The 14,314-nt window shown below is 40.4% G+C and overlaps 1 non-coding gene and 1 pseudogene across 1 annotated transcript; both read left to right on the forward strand.

Moving 5' to 3' along the window:
- The first annotated feature begins 3,862 nt into the window (after positions 1-3,862).
- On the forward strand, positions 3,863-7,214 carry LOC102138112 (cTAGE family member 15-like; annotated as a pseudogene).
- Positions 7,215-7,227: 13 nt separating this feature from the next.
- LOC123572598 (U6 spliceosomal RNA) lies at positions 7,228-7,330 on the forward strand. Its single transcript, XR_006697163.1, has one exon. It is a non-coding gene; the product is annotated as a U6 spliceosomal RNA (small nuclear RNA).
- Positions 7,331-14,314: the final 6,984 nt, after the last annotated feature.

Raw genomic sequence — 14,314 nt, forward strand, 5'->3', positions numbered from 1 at the left:
ATCAGGACTTGGATTTTTTCAATTTATTTTTTGGCATGAGCATAAAGGTTTTTTTCTTGTAATCTGTGAATTCAGAGAACGAATAGATGTATTAGGAATACATTATCCTTGCATTCCTGAGACTTATCTGTTTCCCCCATCTGCTCCCTCTGGACTTGCAAGACCTCTTGTGGCCATTCGTGTTCTTTGCAGCACTTTGTTCTGGGTGAATTCTTGGTTTTCTTTTACCATGTGATACCATCTCTCTGGATCTTCTACAGGGAGCCTGCCTTCTGTTTTTTTAATGCTGTGTTAGAGTTTTAGAAAAGATCTGTCTTTCTAGTAACGTACAGCGAAGTTGAAGAGGCTGGAGCCTGTGCTTAGGGTGCCATCTTGAGGAAAGTCAGGAAAAGACTCGAATTATATAAAGACACTTGGGAATCTTCCAATTTAGAGAAATGCCTTTGATCCAGAATGTAGTGACACAAAGCAGGACAAGGTGAGATGATAATTCAGAGAAGAGTGTCTCCAAAATTAATATTGGCTGATGTTCAAGTGAGAAGAGAGAAGAAACAGGCATGGTAAGAGGTGAAGACAAGGACCATACAATGTCAAGGGCCGAGAAATTTAATTAAAAGCTAATTATTTCCTTTGAAAGTTTTCATCATCGTCCCCCACAAAAATATTGCTAAAAATATTCCCATAAGTTCTGATTCTTGCATATATAAAAGGAGAAAATGAGATCATTGCAAAGTTTCCTCTTATTCAATCTGATGACCAGTATTACCCAAAGTTTTATAGCCTGTTACAAGACAGAAAAAAATTGGGGAGATATTAAAGTCATGTTGCAACTTCTTTCTAGAATAATAAAAGGATTTCTTTGATTTCAGTAAATATCATAGGCCTCTGTAGGATATTAAACAGGGACAGGAGCTAGAAATCCTTAATCAGACTTGTAAAATTTTATTCAGTCCGTGAAAACCTATGGAAAGCTTTTGATGTGTCAGGTACTGTGACTGGTATTGCGGATACATCTCTGAGAAGTATAGACATCATTCATCATGAAACATATTGCCTGGTGGGGTGAGAGAATACCAAATAAACATTAACCGTAAATGTAATGACAAGTATTGAACGAAGCGTGGGTGGTCTGACTGCAGGAAAGCAGTGTGCATAGTCACAATACAGCTGGGTATAGAGTTTTCTTGAAGAAATTATCTTTAAATTGAGGGAGCAAAGAACCATTAGTCAGTCTTTCCAGCTGTCTTCTGAAAGCAGGAAATAAAACCTGGATTTTTTGGGTCTAACTTATGTTTCCAAAGACACCTTTAAAATTAGGAGAGTGTGTGGCCTCTGAATTTTTGCATTCTAGGGCCCCAGGCCTCGGTAACCATTGGCTGTCTTTACCATCACAGTAAACTGGCAACTGAGTTGCATCATCACTGTCCCAACTCCTGCTGAGCTGTGGGCACCCATCATGAGTAGATGAAAGAGATATAAAACCAGGAGGGTCTGTTCCAGGGCAAATCCTCTGTGAAAAAGACAGGTGTCACATTGCTCTAAGAGCAAGCTGGAAAGGAGTTGAGGAAGGGAAAATGTTTTAGTTGGAATTTCCTGATAACAGATGATAGAAACTAAATTGAAACAGGTAGAAGCAAAAAAAAAAAAAAAAAAAAAAAAAAGGCTGTTTATTGATTAAGGAAACAAAAAAGTCTAGGTGTTGACCTGGAGCTTTAATCAGTACTATAGCTAGATTCTTTAACAATATCCCTAGGGGTATTGCTCTTTGCCTTTGATTTGTCATTTATGTGCATGCGTATGGTGGGGGCTGATGGTGCTTGTTGTCCACCAAGCTCTCTTGGTGTGAAGATAATATTACAAAGCAATTCCAGGCTTAAATGGTTTGTAGAAACCATGATCTCAGAAGGAAATAAATTCTTTCTCCATTAATGCCTTTATCACACTCATCTGGACACTGACTGGCTATACTTAGGTGGTTTGAACATTCATAGTCAAGTCACGAGGTCCAGGGCGCGGAATGCTAAGACTGGCCTTCTGTAGTCACACCTACTCTGATGACGACAATGCAGGGGTCCCTTGGTGGTCAGCCCCATTTCAATCAGAGAGAAAGTAAAGGCAGCCCTCAGAATAAAGATTCATAGAACAGATGAAAAAGCAAAAAGGGCCACTAAAGAAAAGTAAATTTTTATGGGTTTTTTTTTTTTTTTTCTCTAAGCATATCTTGGGATCTTGCAATTAGGAAAAGAGTAGCTATGATGCTATGTTCTCTCAGTTAAGGACACTGATTCTGGAATTTAATGATCTGTTTCACATTCTTGCTCTACCACTTACTCGTTTTTCATTTTGAAATTTAGTTTTCTTCATTTGTCACTGAGGATTAATTATGGGCTTAGTAATGGGCTTAGTAATGCCCATTCATCATGGATTTGCAGTGGCATTGATCCTTCAGCACAGAAGATCCTAGCACACATTCCTGACCAAAAAGCAGCCATTTGTGTGGCACAAGCCAATATTTATTGCATTTTCTTGCCTTGGTCTATCTTTCTGACATTAACACCAACTTCTAGGACGGAAGACTTCTTACTCTCAGCAAGTAGTTTGTTTCTCAAAGAAAAAACATGGGGTGTTCAGTTGGCTGTGTGGCTGCTCCCATCTGTAGAGGTGAGGTGGATGTACGTAGTTTTCTATGCTGAGAGAATAATTCTGAAGAATGCTTTGAAGGTAAACATATAAATCAGTACACTCCTCCAACTCAATACCTTCATGAAATGTATCTTCATGAAGTCTGCCTATTATATTAAAGTTTTTTTTTTTTTTAGACAGAAATTCACTCTTTTTGCCCAGGCTGGAGTACAATGGTGCAATCCTGGCTCACTGCAAGCTCTGCCTCCTGGTTTCAAGTGATTCTCCTGCCTCAGTCTCCTGAGCAGCTGGGATTACAGGTACCCGCCACCACACCTGGCTAATTTTGAATTTTTAGCAGAGACAGGGTTTGTGCAAGTTGGTCAGGCAGGTCTCGAACTCCCGACCTCAGGTGATCTGCCCACCTCACCCTCCCAAAGTGCTGGGATTACAGGTGTGAGCCACCGAGCTCGGCCTACATTAAAGCTTTAATTTCCAGGAAGACACTCCAATTTGAAGCAGAGTGATACGGTTTGGATATGTCCCCACCAAATCTAATGTTAAATTATAATCCCCAATGTTGGAAGCAGGGCCCAATGGTAGGTGTTTGGGTCATGAGGGTGGATTGCTTATGGCTTGGTGCTATCCTCACCATAGTGAGTGAGTCAATTCTCAGGCGATCTGGTCATTTATAAATATGTGTAGCAGTTTCCCTGCAATGCTGTCTTTATTGATCTTGCTCTTCCTTGTGAGATGTCTGTCTGCTCCCACTTTGACTTCTGCCTGTATGTATGTCATACTTAAAACTATGACCCTTTCGTATACGTTTCTTGTGTGCTGTGTACAAGAAACTCACTTGAAATTCACCAATACAGGGTAGGACAAATTGAAAGGATGAATAAAGATATATTACGCAAACATTAATGCAAGGAAAGCAAGAGTGCCTGTATGTATATCAGCTAAAGCAAAGAAAATTACCAGAAACAGAAAGATTACATAATGATCAAAGGTTTAATCCCTGAAGAAGACAGCAATTTAAAAAGTGTATTCACCAAACAACAGAGCTTCAAAATATGTGATGTAAGCCAGGCGGATCACGAGGTCAGAGCTCGAGACCATCCTGGCTTACATGGTGAAACCCCGTCTCTACTAAACACACACACACACACACACACACACACACACACACACACAATTAGCCGGGCGCGGTGATGGGCACCTGTAGTCCCAGCTACTCCGGAGGCTGAGGCAGAAGAATGGTGTGAACCCAGGAGGCAGCGCTTGCAGTGAGCCAAGATCGCGCCACTGCACTCCAGCCTGGGCAACAGAGCCAGACTCGACCTCAAAAGACACACACACACACACACACACACACGCACGCACCACAAAACAAAATATGTGATGTAAAAACTGCCAGAACTAAGGCGGGTCAGGCTGGGACCTGCGCTGCCTCAGGATGTAAAGTGTAACAAGGGGGTAGGGGGGATGAGGGGACAGCAGCATGGGCCTGTGAGGCCTGTGGGGTGCCCGTGTTCCCCAGATCCCCCCGCAGCCGGCTCCGCAGTGGTCCGCTCCGCTTGGTGGCCGCGTGCGGATTCGGATTCCAGACCCCGCCTGCGTGTTCTCCACCGCTTGTTGTGGCCAGTGTTACTGCGGAGACCCCAGAGCAGCCTCGGCGCTATGGAGGAGCCGGGCGCTACCCCTCAGCCCTATCTGGGGCTGGTCCTGGAGGAGCTACGCAGGGTTGTGGCAGCACTGCCTGAAAGTAGGAGACCATATTCGAATCCTCATGGTTTTCCATGGGAACTGGTGGTATGTGCAGCTGTCGTTGGATTTTTTGCTGTTCCCCTTTTTCTGTGGAGAGCTTTTAGATCCGTTAGGAGTCGGCTTTATGTGGAAAGAGAAAAACAACTTGCTGCAACGCTTTCTGGACTAATTGAAGAAAAATGTAAACTACTTGAAAAATTTAGCCTTATTCAAAAAGAGTACGAAGCCTATGAAGCAGAGTCGTCTTTAGAGGATGCTAGCTTTGAGAAGGCGGCAGCAGAAGCACGAAGTTTGGAGGCAACTTGTGAAAAGCTGAACAGGTCCAATTCTGAACTTGAGGATGAAATCTTCTGTCTAGAAAAAGAGTTCAAAGAAGAGAAATCTAAACATTCTCAACAAGATGAATTGATGGCAGATATTTCAAAAAGGATACAGTCTCTAGAAGATGAGTCAAAATCCCTGAAATCACAAATAGCAGAAGCCAAAATCATCTGCAAGATCTTTAACATGAGTGAAGAACGACGCGAGATAGCAATACAAGATGCTTTGAATGAAAATTCTCAACTTCAGGAAAGCCAGAAGCGGCTTTTGCAAGAAGCTGAAGTATGGAAAGAACAAGTGAGTGAACTTAATAAACAGAAAATAACATTTGAAGACTCCAAAGCACACGCAGAACAAGTTCTGAATGATAAAGAAAATCACATCAAGACTCTGACTGGACGGTTGCTAAAGATGAAAGATCGGGCTGCTGTGCTTGGAGAGGACATAACGGATGATGATAACTGGGAATTAGAAGTGAACGGTGAATCGGAAAATGGTGCTTACTTAGATGATCCTCCAACAGGAGCTTTGAAGAAACTGATTCATGCTGCTGAGTTAAATGTTTCTTTAAAAACCTTAGAAGGAGAAAGAAACCACATTGTTACTGAGTTATCTGAAGCTGATAAAATAAAGGAAGAGCTTACAGAGCATATTAAAAATCTTCAGACTCAACAAGCATCTTTACAGTCAGAAAACATGTATTTTGAAAGTGAGAATCAGAAGCTTCAACAGAAACTTAAAATAATGACTGAATTCTATCAAGAAAATGAAATGAAACTCCACAGGAAATTGACAGTAGAGGAAAATTCCCGGATACAGGAAGAAGAGAAACTTTCTAAAGTGGAAAAAAAGATCAGCCATACCCCTGAAGGGCTGGAGACCTATGGAAAGCTAGCCAAAGATCTTGAAGAAGAATTGAAGAGAACTATTAATTTTTATCAAAGGCAGGTTATTTCCTACGAGAAAAAAGGACATGATAATTGGTTGGCAGCTCAGACTGCTGAAAGAAACCTCAATGATTTAAGGAAAGAAAATGCTCACAACAGACAAAAATTAACTGAAACAGAGTTTAAATTTGAACTTTTAGAAAAAGATCCTCGTGCACCTGATGTTTCAAATACAGCATTTGGCAGAGAGCATTCCCCATGTGGTCCCTCACCATTGGGTCAGCCTTCATCTGAAACGAGAGCTTTTCTGTCTCCTCAAACTGTGTTGGAGGGTCCACTGAAACCCTCTCCTGTGCTTCCGGAGGGAGAAGGAAGGGGCCCAAGAGGCCCAGGGAATCCTCTGGACCATCAGATTACCAATGAAAGAGGAGAACCAGGCTGCGATACGTTAACCGATCCTCACAGGGCTCCTCCTGACACTGGGTCCCTGTCATCTCCGTGGGAACAGGAACGTAAGATGACGTTTCCTCCACCAGGAGAATCATATCCTGATTCAGCTCCTCCTCCACAAAGGGAAGACAGATTTTATTCTAATTCTGATGGACTGTCTGGGCCAGCAGAACTCAGAAGTTTTAATACGCCTTCTTTGGATAAAATGGATGGGTCAATGCCTTCAGAAATGGAATCCAGTAGAAATAATGCCAAAGATGATCCTGGTAATTTAATTGTGCCTGATTCATCTCTCCCTGCTAAAAATGAAGCAACTGGCACCGGCTTTGTTCCTCCACCTCTGGCTCCAATCAGAGGTCCATTGTTTCCTGTGAATACAAGAGGCCCATTCATGAGAAGAGGACCTCATTTCCCCCCACCTCCTCCAGGAACCATGTTTGGAGTGTCTCGAGGTTACTGTCCACCAAGGGATTTCCCAGGTCCACCACGTGCTCCATTTGCAGTGAGAAACATCTATCCACCGAGGGGTTTTCCTCCTTACCTTCACCCAAGACCTGGATTTTACCCCAACCCCACATTCTGAAGGTAGAAGCGAGTTCCCTTCAGGGTTTATTCCGCCTTCCAAGGAGCCTGCTACTGAACAAGCAGAACCACAGCAAGAAACCTGACAACATTTTTGCTCTCTTCAAAAGTAATTTAGACTGATCTTATTTTCAGTTTAAGTAACGGCTGTTACTTAAGTGATTATACTTTTCTCAAATTGAAGTTTAAGGAATTATAGTTCTTAGTATAGTAGTTTATAAATAAAGATGATTTAAATACAAATCTATGAGTAAATCATTTCCATTTTATTATATTCTAGATAGTATAAGTACTTTAATTTGGTGAACTAATCCACTTTTATAGAAACAATAGTGGGAGTTTTATATATGTAATCTTGCAGGTGGGGAGGTTTTAAATTCTAAAGATTGTGTCTTCATGCCAAGAACTGTATTCACTGTGGTTGTAGATAAATGTGAAAGTAACTTTATGCTTAATTAAATAAATTTTTGTTGACTTTTTTAAAAAAGAAAACTGCCAGAACTGAAAGGAGATATAGATGAATCCACAATTATAGTTAGAAATTTCCTCATGCCCTTTTCAATAATTGATAGAACTAGACAGAAAATCAGCAAGGAGTGTTGGCTTTGGCAGCACTTTCTAAAATTAGAATGATGTAGACAAGATTAACATGGCTCCTGCATATAGATTACACAAAATTTTGTGAAACATTTCATATTTTTAAAAAGAGGAAAAACAAAAAAAAGAAAATCAACAAGAATATAAAACAACTCAAAATGCCATTAACCAAAGGAATCAATTTGGCATTTACAGAATATTCCACACAACAACAGCAGAATACACATTTTTTCTTGAGTGCTGACAAATACATGGCAAGATAGAGCTATCCGAGGCCCTAAAACTTTCCACAATCAATTTAAAAGACATAGTAATCATCCAGAGCAAGTGAAAACCACAAATCATTGTAGGGAATCCAACTGGAAATCAGCATAAGAAAGATATGAAAATCACTAAACTTTTGGAAGTTTAAAAACACACTTCACAATAATCTATTTGTCAACAAAGAGGTCTCAAGGAAAAATTTAAAAATACATTGGACTGGATAAACATGAAACTGTGACATATCAAAGTGCTGAGAAGGAAACTTATAGCAATAAATGCATGCATTAGGAAAGAGGAAAAGTCTCGAGTGAGCAATAGATTTCCACCTCAGGAACCTAGAAAAAGAAGAGCAGAATAAACTGAAAGCAAGTAGACGGTGGGGATTAATGAAGATAAGAACAGAAAACACTTACATTTAAAAGAGAAAAAAATAGTTAAATCAATGAAACAAAGAGATAGCTCTGTTAAAAGATTAAGAAAATTTAGCAAACTCAAGCAGAAATTAAAAGGAAAAGAAAAGACATACATTTTAAATATCATAATGAAACAGGCGCTATCACTACAGACACCGCACATCACAAAGGACAATCAAGGAATATTACAAACCACTCCACACACATAAATTAGACAACTTAGACAAAATGGACAAAATGCCGTGTTACTGCTGCGAGACAAACTAACTCAACTCACTACGCAGGAATAGACCATTTGAATAACTCTATAACCATTAAGAAAATAGAATTCCTAATTTTAAAACTACCAAATAAGAAATCTCTAGGTTTAGACGGTTTCACTGGAGAATTCTAACATGTTTTACAGAAATTAACACCAATGCTACACAGTCATTTCCAGAAAACAGAAAAGGAGAGAACACTCCCCAATTTATTTTGTGAAGTTATTATTACACTGATACCAAAACCAGGAGAGATACCAAAACCAGGGTGTGTGTGGATATGTAAAGATATGTATAACTTAATATTAACAAATAGAGTTCTACAGTATATTTAAAAAAATGTACCCCATGTTCAAGGGGGGTTGTTGCCAGAAATACAAGGCTGATTAAATCTCAAAAAGTCAATCAAAATAATCCACCATGTTAACAAACAAAAGAAGGAAAGTTACATTGTATCAGTTGATACATAATAAACATTTAACACATTTCAATATCTGTTCATGATAAAAGTTCTCTATAAAGTGGGAATAGAGGAAACTTTAGCCACTTGATAAAAAGCATCTACAAAAAGCTAGCATTATACAGTCATATGTTGTTTAACGATGCGGATAGGTTCTGAGAAATGTGCTGTCAAGTGATTTTGTCATTGTGCAAATGTGGTAGAGTGTACTTACACAAACCTAGATGGTATATAGAGTAGCTGCTATACACCTAGGCTATATGGAATAGCTCATCGCCCCTAGGTGACAAACCTGTACAGCATATTAGTGTACTGAATACTACAGGCAATTGTAACACAGTGAGTGTTACATTTATGTGCTTGAAACCCAGGGCCCTGGTGGCATAGGCACCCAGGGAATCTCCTGGTCTGCGGGCTGCGAAGAACATGGGAAAAGTGCAGTATCTGGGCCAGAGTGCATCATTCCTCATGGCACAGTCCCTGGAGGCTTCCCTTGGCTAAGAGAGGGAGTTCCTTGACCCCTTATGCTTCCTGGGTGAGGTGAGGCCACACCCTGCTTCAGCTCCATGGGCTTCACCCACTGTCTAGCCTGTCCCAATGAGATGGCCAGGTACCTCAGTTGGAAATGCAGAATTACCCACCTTCTGCACTGATCTCGCTGGGAGCTGCAGACCAGAGCTGTTCCTATTCGGCCAGTCACAACTTTATTTCTTATTTTCTAAAAGATTTTATTGAATACACTTTAAGTACAATACAAAGTATTTTTTCAAATAGTGAAATAATCATTTTTTTCCTTTTTCATCTGCTGCTATGAGTGGATTCATAAATTAATTTTCTAATGCTAAAGCAATATTGAGTCCTGGTATTATGTGCATTATGATACGTGTAAGTTATTGTTATAAGTTTAATATTGTTCTGGGGATTCTTATATCCATATTTAGGAGTTAGACTAGCCTGTAGTTTTCTCTTCCAGTGTACTTGTTATGTTTTGATATCAAAGTTACATCTTTCCTCATAAAATACATTATTGAATGCTCCCTCTTTTTTTTCTGGAAGTTGTCATAAATATTAAAATTACTTGTTCCCTAAATATTTGAAAGAAGTCACCCAACATTGGTCTGGAAATTTCTTTATAAGAGGTTTTTAACAAGCTTGGGATGCTGAGACAGGCGGGTCATGAGGTCAGGCGATAGAGACCAGCCTGACCAACATGGTGAAACCCTGTCTCTGCTAAAAATACAAAACTTACCCAGGTGTGGTGGTGCTCGCCTGTAATCCCAGCTACTCAGGAGGCTGAGGCAGGAGAATCACTTGAACCCAGGAGGTGGAGGTTGCAGTGAGCCGAGATTGCACCACTGCACTCTGGCCTGGGCAACAAACTGTGACTCCATCTCAAAACAAAAACAAAAACAAAACAAAACAACAACAGAAAAACGTTATTACCTACTGCCAGCATTCCCTCAGTAGTTACAGAATTATTGATAAACTTCTTAGTTCAGTTTTTAAAATGATGCTTTTCAACAATTTGTGTCTTTTACCTAAATTTTCAAATGCATTGGCTTAAAGTTGTTTATTCATTTCTGTATTATTATTTAATAATCGCATCATCTGTCATTTTCTTTCCCTTTCATTCCTGATGTTAGTTATTGGTACTTTGTGTCACTCCTCTTTTCTCCTTACTCAGTCTCACTAGAGATTTGTCTCTTCAAAGAACCAATTTTGAGTTTAGTTCTTGCCACTTTCTATTTAAATCATATCTGTTCTTAGTTTTATTATTTCCTTTCTTCTGCTTTTTGAGGTAGGTGTTATTTTACTATCTTCCTAATATGATGTTTAGCTCCATTTACTTTCAGTGTTTTTTTCTTCTCTAATATTAACCTTTAAAAATATACATTATTTGAAGCACTTTGTACCAAATGAACAGTATACATATACGTCATACAAATAGCTGAAAGGAACAAGTAAATTCTGCAAATTAATCACTATGCACACAAGTAAATGGACTAGTGAATGGGTTCCAGTGAATGAGTGTGTGAAATATTCACTCTTGGTGAATGGAATTTCAGAGGTTTGGCTCTTCCTGAATCATCAGCACAGACCCAGGAGCCTCTTCCAAGGAGACACTCCAATGGAACAGGCCCAGAGTAGTCATAGACCTCACTGTTTCTGCTCATTTTAAAAATGGTTTTACCTCTGACAACCATCATTTCCTGTAATATTTATCAGCGTTTCTCACTACACATGGTAGAGGCTTTGCAGAGATTCCCTTGCTCACCACAGAGGAATGCTATCATGCAGAGCATAAGGCCAACAACTGGAAAAAAACTTGAAGAAGGAAAATCTCAGAGCCTACATCGCTTCAGTCTGGGATGCACACCCAAACTCCATGAGAAATAGCCCAGGAACTTATGAGAGGCACCACCTGTGTGTGCTTTAGGTATTCAGAGAAGCCTCCCAGCCAACATCACCCTTTCAAAAGGAAGCAGGAAGAAAGATATTCCCAAAGAGAGTCACTCGTTCTCCCTATAGATAGCATCTCCAGATCATCCACTTGTCATTTCCACATAGGTGTCTCTTCTCCCCACGAGATCTGAGCCATCCACGGGACATCCAGACATCCAGGTGAGCTCCTCTGACTGTTTCTGGAATACAAATGTTCCTGCTCTGCAGGCATGGAGGCAGGTGTTACCGATGTTCTTTGTGTGTTGAAGCTGGCAGTGGTCAGCCTGGGGCTTCTGGTGACCCTGAGGAGATTGAGCTGTTAAGCTTTTGCCTTAGTAAAGGACAACACGTGTGTTTGAATTGAAGCCTCCAGGTGCCCAGAGTGCATTCTTTGCTGTTCATCTCTGTTTCTGATTTTCTTTCTACTCTGATTCTTTCTTTAGATCTAGCCGCATTTATCCTTCTTTGGTCTTATCATACACGAGTCTGATTTTGTCTGTTTTGCTGCCATAGGTAGGCAGGGAATCAGGGCTGAGGGAAATTTACTATCCATGCCAAGTTATACTGCAGGTGAGAAAACTATGACCTGAGAAATAAAAGAACTTGCTCTATGTCACCAGAGATCCAGCGGGTGAGCCACAACAGCAGCAGAGAAGATGCATCAACAACAAAAATAAAATAATTTACAAAGGAATTTTTGTATTTGATATTGCAAAAAGGAAACTGAAGTAGTCACCGAAAGAAAAATCGGGATTTTGTTTTTCTTTTCTAGCTGAGTAAATGGTTTGGTTTTTAATTACATATGGAATGTGTGAAGGGGACACCACCATCGGTCAGAGCTTTAGGCTCCAAGGTGATTGAATTGCTTCAAAGTGTCATGTAAGTGGTGACAAGGCACCATCTGTTTCTGTTCTCATGATCCTTACTCCACAACCTCAAGAGGGAAAGAAATGTCACCTACTATATCTTCTTTCAATTACATTAAATTCTACTAATTACAGCCTACTTCCTATTGAACTAGCAGGCAAACTGCTGTCCAGCAATTAAACACTGGAATTGAATCTCTGAAATCAAGCTCAGAATCTTGTAAAAGTGCTTAAGTGAAGCAGAGACATTTAGAAAGGTTTCTCTAGTCTTCGGTCAACATTGGCCACAGTTAAGAGGCCCACTGTTTACAAATCCGTGGTCCCTTGAAATCAAATGGTTCTGCTTCCGCCTTAAGCTGGGACATCTTCACAGACATCACCAGTGACTGGGACCAGTTTCTCTAAACATAGCACATAAATCCTTTCTCATAATTCCCTGAAATCTCTGTCCTCCTCTGGGACACTTCACAGAGGCTGGCTACATCCTGTCCTCACAGAACCCATACAACCGCTTTGCCTTCTCACTGTCAGGGAATCTCACGCCTCATTCTCACTGATTCCACTCATGTCTCTCCCTCCTCCCACCACCGGGGAGCTCAAACTTTGGTCAAGTAACCAGGATGGGGGCTGTCTGTAGATAGTTTCATTTTTTCGTTTTGTAACTAAACCTCCTCCTTAGCTTTAAGGCGGTTACGTCATTCCTGACTTTTGAATAGAAATGTGTACTATTCCCCAACCTGAATCTTCACCCTTGCATCTTCATCCTGAGAGTTCTTGCCCTGACCCCCACCCCCCGCCCCACAGTCATAGATGCTCAGGCTGGTATGTTGAGTGGAAAGGTACCTGCCCTGTGTATGGACAGCCCTATGCTCACCAGTATCTATCACCAGCTTGGTGATCCATCACATTCCTCTCTCCCCTTATGATTCCTGGTAAAGGGAAAGGAAAATGGATGCCAACTACACCTAAAACCTCGGATGAAACTACAATGGCCATATTGCCCTGTACCTGTCTGTTCTCCCAACACCTTCTCCAGCCAAGCATACCTCTGCTTCTCCTCAAGCGAAGCTAGGAGATGAATTTTTATCCTTCTCTAAATACTTAACTGTTGTCTCTAAAGTAGTTTCTTCAGAGATTGAACAGTACACTTCCAGGATTTGTTCAGCAAAGCAATCCATCCCTTTGTCCAGGTAAGAGTGGTTTTGCACATGTCTCTGGCCACCCCGTTGATAAGTCGAAGGACATGCTTACTGGGCAGAGTATTAGCTAGTCTGGACTGCAGGCACTGAAGGAGCCCATGGAATGAAACACTCACTACTAGTCGTCCTTAAACTCACAATGCGGTAATGGGGTCTTTTCACCATTTGAAAACCAATTACCTGCCAGAGCTCATAGAGAATGGGCTAATTCTGAAACTGAAACTCCTTATCTAGCCTCCTTGATTCTCATAATAAACACAATTCTCCTTCCCTCTCTCCACCAACTTCAACAGTTAGAAAGGCGTTATTCAGTCCCCCTGAGCAGTCAGCAGAGTGTACATCTCAGCTGTGTGCCTGCTCATATCCCGGCTTCAGAATGGACCGAGACCATGTTTCATGGGTCTAAAGATCCCCTGGGCAGTGCTTTCTGTAAAAAAGATTGTCCTGAGAACAAATACAGCAACACTTTCACCTGCCTCTTACTAATAATTTAAAATTAGAGTAATGAGAATTGGCAAAAGGGAAGGGAAGAAAGGGAGAGAATGAAATTCTACAGGAAATGACCTGACAGATACTAGAAACCACAGGTCGTGTTCCTATTTCCCAGGCAGAACAGAGTCTGTACAAACCGAGCAGCGCTAACTAGAAAATCTGAAATCCAAAATGCCCCCAAATACAAAACCTTTTGAGCACTGATGTGACTCTGCAAGTTGAAAATTCCACACATTAATTCTTAACACAAACTTTGCTTTTGGCACAAAGTTATTTAAAATAATATATAAAATTACTTTCGGGTATGTGTACAACTTATTATGAAACATAAATGAATTTTATATTTAGATTTGGATCCCATTCCCAAGATATCTGATCATATATATATATATATAATAAAATACATCCAGAACCAGGAGATTCCCTGGGGGTTTACTGCATTTTATATATATATACACACACAAACACACACACATATACACATAATGCATTATATATATGCAAATATCCCAAAATCTGAAAACACTCTGAAATTTGAAATACTTCTGATCCCAAGCATTTCAGAGAAGGGATACTCAATCCGTCTTGAGAGAGGTAATAAAAGAAAAGCTCAAAAAACCATCCCAAGGCAGATCCAGGACACCTCTGCTACCAGGATGAAAGAAGTCCCAAGCACTCATGTGTTATTCGTG

This window comes from Macaca fascicularis, chromosome 3 (genome assembly GCF_037993035.2).
Source record: "Macaca fascicularis isolate 582-1 chromosome 3, T2T-MFA8v1.1".
NCBI lineage: Eukaryota > Metazoa > Chordata > Mammalia > Primates > Cercopithecidae > Macaca > Macaca fascicularis.